The following is a 6,426-nucleotide window of genomic DNA, read 5'->3' as shown; positions in this document are numbered from 1 at the left end:
CCACATACCATTTTTTCTCCTTGAATGATTATAATCTTAGGATTTACTTAACATGAAGAAAACTATAAACAATGTAATTAAAATTGTAATGCCGATAATGTAATTGATACTCGTGTGTTTAAACAAGCCCGTCACCGGCAATTTCAAATGTGAAAATTAACTGGTAGCGAACCATTCGTGTGTGTTTGACCAAATATCTTCTTCTGCTTGTGAATAGTTTTAAACAATTATAGAGTCAACCTCTCCAACTGGTCCCCACTTTGAAAAAGGACGCTATGCGCATGCCTGAATAACGCATTCCTATTCATCAATTACTCATTTATTATTATGAACTGAAATTAATTTCAGAGTGATTGTGGAGCCATACCGTTGAACAACATGTTTTCTTCTCCAGTAAACAGAAGAAGCTTAGGGACACCTGCCAATTTTCTTATTTTGATATAATACTACATGTATTATCATCGTCATCATTAGAGAATATGGTTGATTTTCAATAAGGCACAGAGATCGAGTACACGAATGCGTAGCTCTAGATAAAGGAAACTAAGACGTGTTGTATTTGACTTGCTTTCTGTCACATTCCACGTTTATGTAATCCCATACTTCTAATCTTAAAATAAACATGGCGATCGTTTACATTTGATGAGTTTGATAAAGATATGCTGTCTCGTATATATAGTGGCCTGTATATTGATTGTTTGATTGGATATTGAATTTCAAAATTCGAATTCAAAAATATCGTACTTTGAATTTCGAATGAACCTTCAGGGCTTTCGTAAATCGTGAATGGGATGATCGTTTGAGAACATGGTTGAATCGGTGCGCATTCAATTTCATTAAACCGACGGTGTGTGTCCTGTATGTTAGAAAGGTTCGTTGGACGGATTCCCGGGGTACTGCGCGCTATACCTGTACGTTATCACAACGTTCTGCCACGCTGTACAGGTGTGTTCTATACAGAGAAAATATGATATATTATATTATTAGTTTGTTTATTTTAATGAACTGACAGCGTTTGTTTAATTTAATTAACTGACAGCGTTTGTTTAATTTAATTAACTGACAGCGTTTGATCATTTTAATTAACTGACAGCGTTTGTTCATTTTAATTAACTGACAGCGTTGATTATCAACCCTTGCTCTACGGCCACGTTCATAAAATGAAAGTTTTCTAAAGAGTGCATGACGATTTCTTTAGCAAGGAATTTAAAGTATACACACCTTGAGAATGTACAATGGTGGAAATTTGAGTGAGATCAGGTTTCGGAAGATTATATTGTGATATGTGTCGGTATTCGGAATCGGAAGGCATATAGATTTTAAAATGTTGATCTGGTTGTCTGCAAAAACTTTAACTTTGGCCTATATAACTTCAATATATATTCTTTATTGCTGAAGACATGCGTCTTGTGGCATACACAGTGCATGTTTACAAAAATAATAAACAAGTTAACAATTGTATTGTATGGCATGGCATTATATGGTATGTTACACAATATTGATGTGAATTTATAGACAGAGAATGCTATATAAGTAAATCATTACGTAAATTAAAGGCACAGTAAAGATATTTCCCCAAATTACACAACTTTTTGAAATTTTTACACTTAATGATTGTATAAGTTTAAAAATAGATGGGTTTTCCCAATAATACCTCTTGATATATTTCCTGCGCAATTCAATAAAGCAAGGACATTTTAAAATAAAAAGAAATTCATCCTCAATATCTAAATTACAAAGTTTACATAGCGGTTATTTCTTACTACATTAAAATGACGTCAATGCACTCTCAATGGCACGATTATGCGTAGACATTCTAATTCTACTAATGTGTTTTTATAAACATGTGGTATAGTCTCCATCAAGTAAAATTGCAATGAAAAATAGTCATAAATGTACATATAAGTTTTACATCTTGGTGAGGAGTTGATTTGTTCAACAATACTCTGCCCAAAAACATCAGTGATTCTTTGCTTAATTATTAATTGGGAAATAAGTATTACAATATACGCCATTATATTCTTGATTACAACAAATATGACCCAAACCTTTATCAAATTGTTTGTTTTTTACTGGATAGCCCAATTAATCACATTATTTCCACCCTTGTCAGCTTCTTCACGTAAACTTTTGTAACATGTTTTTAAAATACAATTTTCACTTTGTAATAATTTAAACCAAAATTTAAAAAGTCGAAACTAGCGAACAATGTTCATAGGCAGTCTGCCTGTTTCTACATACACCATAGCATTATTTGTATTTTTCCTGACACCCAGTACAGACTTCAAATATTCCAAGTGCACTTTTTCAACATTTTTTGCACTATGGCTACCCCAAACGTCACAACTGTAATTAATTATATATACTTGTAACATATGTATCAAATAAGGTGTTTAAATACATTTGGCTGACGTTAGATTTCGAGGAAAACATTGCTTTTCTGCCCTGACTGGCCAATTGGTTTTGTGTGGTGCTACACTTTCCATTGTAATTCATTAAAAACACCCAGGTATGTGAATTTATCAACAATTTCTATAGCCTCCCCATTCAGATGCCAACTTTCATTACTGTTAATTTTACTCCCATTTTGAAAATAAGTATTTTTGTTTTTTCTACATCCACTGAAAGATCCCACTTTGTGGTATAAGTAAAAAGGGTATCCAGCATGCTAAGCAACTCAGCATTTTCGGAAAAAATAACCATGCCATCTGCAGGCAGACGTATTTAATTCTTGTATTTGTAAAAGGGTCATCCCTTTTGTTAAGAATTCGATCTCAAAATCATTAACATATAATGAAAAATTATGGGTAACAATACTTGCTCTGTAATAAACCGATATCATTTTTTAAAAACTCCGACAACATTCCTGCTGATCTGACGCAAGACTTCATAGTTTCATACATCACACGAATAATACCGAGTATTCTCCCCTTTATGCCAACAGTACTAAGTTTTTTCCATAATTTTATTCTTTCAAATGAATCGAACGCCCTTTTAAAATCTATAAAACCGCAGGACTACTTTTTTCCCTACTTAATGTCATATCAATAATTGAACTCGGGCTAAATATAGCCTCCGCTGTGCCTTTGGGTGAAAACCAAACTGCGCATCGGTAGTAACATCATTGGAATTTAACCATAACAATAATCTCTGGTTCAAAATAGAAGTAAATAATTTACAGAAACAACCAACTAAGCTAATACCTCTATAATCATTTTAGTCTAATACACCCCCTTTCTTAAGTATTGGAACAATGACCGACTTTGACCACATTTGAGGGAAGAAACCTGATGAAAAAATACAATTTGTGAATAATAGGTACAAGGATTTTTTTTTACTTCAATAAAGTATTCATTAATCAACAAGTCAGTTCCATGCGATTTTTCTCTCTTTAATCGTTTGATAGCATCGATGATTTCAGTTTCTGTTATTCCACAGTCAAGTTCTTCAAAAAACACAGAGATTGTCGTTCATCCACTTAGGATTGGTTGTCGCAGTCGCAACTTCTTAATGGACGGTGATAGGGCTTTCATTTCCCTGTGGCAAGATCTTTCTTTGGGTAGCATAATCTACTTTTCTGCCGCATGGGGGCATCTGTGTGTCGCAAACACATCTTGTTTCTGTATATGTACTAGGGTTATCGTCACCAGATTATGGTACTTCAAAATAGGAAATCCTAACTGTATATTGCAGGTTCAAATACTACAATGCAGCAAATGAATGGAAATTCCAAATAAGAAATAATTTTCAATTTTGAAAATACATGAGGGTATGAACGGCAAGACTGACTTTAAAAAACTAATGTCCTTGTTTGTTTGATATAGTGTTATCATACAGTAGATCTACATTAGTTCTGTATTTCTATTCAGAAAACCCCATTTAACACATGAGGATGTATAATTCACCCCAAAAAGTGGCTTTATCTGCAATATATCGGAATCAAAAGAAACAACTAGCCTTGCTTACAAATATTTATATTGATTATTTTAAAAACTCTGTTACTTAAACTTTAGCTATGTGTCTTTTTTCATGGGAATTTTGCATTATATTCCCAAAACGTTTTAATTTCACATTTCATACTCAATATTTCTCTTCATTCTCCGCCATGTTGAACACTTGATGCTCCAACCCGTGTCCAACACTGTGTTATGAAATACACGTTTTATCTACAACTCGAGCAACTCGCGTAACTCGAGTTGTTCAATCAAGCGTGCCTCTCGAGTTGCAATAGAACAGAGGGAACTTCAACTCTTACGACGTATTCTGACAGTTAAACTCTAACCCACACAAACCCTGCCTTCTATGCTGTTTAGTGTGATAGTGTGCGGTCTTGTAAAAAAAAAAAAAATGGTAACGCGCATGTTTCAGTTATCAAACGATGGATGTGATTGGCTGGAGTATTACACATATGAATAAGGATTTAGCCTACTAAGTACTGGGGTACGAATCGAAGTCGTTCATCGCGACGTCAAGGCGGGAGATAACCAACTTCTGAAATCACTGTGTCGAGACCCGGATTTAAAACCCGATCTCCAGAGTTGCACCACAAGGGGCACTAACTGTCAACTAGGAGTTAGAACTTTAACTCTGAACCGTGATTAAACTGCTGGAATGCATTAAAAATGAAGAAAAATGGATTGAAGATAAAAAAAAAAAAAAAAGGCAATCTCCAGGCTCCAATTGAATTTTATGAACAATGTGCCAAATTCCTCCCCTGTGAATCATTTACTTCCATGTAACAATGCTTTGGACAATGTTTCTATATCAACAAACGAAATTCTAATGTCAAAATTACAGCAAAAGATTGCAATATGCCTGAATTTTGATGTGTCAATGGTGATTTTTATTTACTGTACATATCTAAAGCTGCTTTAGATATTTTGGTAACAATCGGCAAATATGAGTTTGGAAGGTTCTGATTGGCTACGTGGTGAATTAGTCCGGTTCTGATTGGCTACGTGGTGAATTAGTCCGGTTCTGATTGGCTGCGTGGTAAATTAGTCCGGTTCGCACAGATGCTTTGTTGTGTTGCACTGTTTATTTCCTCTGGCCTGAGACATAATTACAGCAAGGTGCGTCGTATTATGTCATCACAAGTAAACCAAAATATGTTTTGTTAATGTAAACTAAATAATACAAGAATCACATTCTGTTGAGGATCGCATTGCTCTTCAGTGGGAGAGAAAGGTAAATATTTCGTACTTCACTCCATTTGTCCTTCTTACTGAAAATAAACAACCCCGAACTTTTTTTTTTAAACACAAAAAAGTTTTTAATTTGGTTGAACATGTTTTGCGATGACACAAATCTTTCTTTTTCTTTTTTTTTATGGTACAAATATTTTATTTTCCAAATTACATATACCATACAATAATTTGGAATAAAATCTCCTCAGAGACCCCCTTACAAAGTCCTCACCAGGGGTGCCCTGTATATTCATAAAATATATAACACATTTTATAGTTTATGTTATGCTACATAAATTATTAAGGAACATTGATACAAACCAGTAGTACATACATGTCTATCCAACCGGAAGAATTTATATACCGATGGTACAGAGAGTACGAACCCCGAACCTTCACAGATTGCGATTTGATAGAGTATTCACTGGGAATTGCCAGCAGCACGGAATCATGTGTTTAGAATTTTATTAATCTTAGTTTTATACTGATATTCTGCCTTCTTGTTTCAGAATCAACATGGCAAAGGTTGTTGATGCCTTTAAGGAATCCAAAGTAATGACGTCAGCTAGAGAAGTACTAGATGCTGACGATGACACACACCTTGTATGCCCATGGGAAAGACTGAAAAATGATTTAAAGAAGTAAAACAAACAATACAAATAATCTACTGATGGGTATACGTTCGGCACTCTGATGTAGAATAGTTCGGTTTGATGTTTTATGTGATTTGAATATTGATCAAAACACGCTCGAGGAGTGCTGTATTCAATTTGGCCTTGTAGAATTAAATATTTTAGTTGTTAAATCGGCTAAATATCCCTTTAACAGCATCAAAAGTGCATGTCTCTGCATTCAATTGAATTCTCTATCATTCAAATTTAACTGGCAAAATCCAATTAAGCGTTTTAAACTTATTTTGGTGTCTAGTACGACTTGCGACGACATTTGCTAGTCATCCAAACAGCGTGAACGTATCGGTTATCATACCGAGTCAAGAGGGGTATGTGCCCTTCCCCATATTAAAGAGTGTGTCCCTTTGCCAAATGAGATTGGTTTCTCACTATATGTAGAAGGCAGTAAGGATTTGCATAATGAGTTGTGTAGTTCTTGTATATATTGTTTGTGTGACCCCCCCCCCCCCCTTTATTTTAGCCCTCTCTGTCCTTAGTTGATAAGGGCAGTGTCTACATGTACGTTGGTCCTAGTTCACGGTGTTTAGTCTCGTGTAGAAGAACTTTGA

At 34.7% G+C, this 6,426-nt stretch overlaps 1 long non-coding RNA gene across 1 annotated transcript; it reads left to right on the top strand.

The window, feature by feature from the left end:
* The first annotated feature begins 780 nt into the window (after nucleotides 1-780).
* On the top strand, nucleotides 781-5,933 carry LOC130053126 (uncharacterized). Its single transcript, XR_008801612.1, has 2 exons — nucleotides 781-945; nucleotides 5,696-5,933. It is a non-coding gene; the product is annotated as an uncharacterized LOC130053126 (long non-coding RNA).
* The last annotated feature ends 493 nt before the right edge of the window (nucleotides 5,934-6,426 follow it).

This window comes from Ostrea edulis, chromosome 3 (genome assembly GCF_947568905.1).
Source record: "Ostrea edulis chromosome 3, xbOstEdul1.1, whole genome shotgun sequence".
NCBI classification, from domain to species: Eukaryota; Metazoa; Mollusca; class Bivalvia; order Ostreida; family Ostreidae; genus Ostrea; species Ostrea edulis.
Note: the sequence above shows the minus strand (reverse complement) of the source record. Positions and strands in the feature narration are given on the sequence as shown.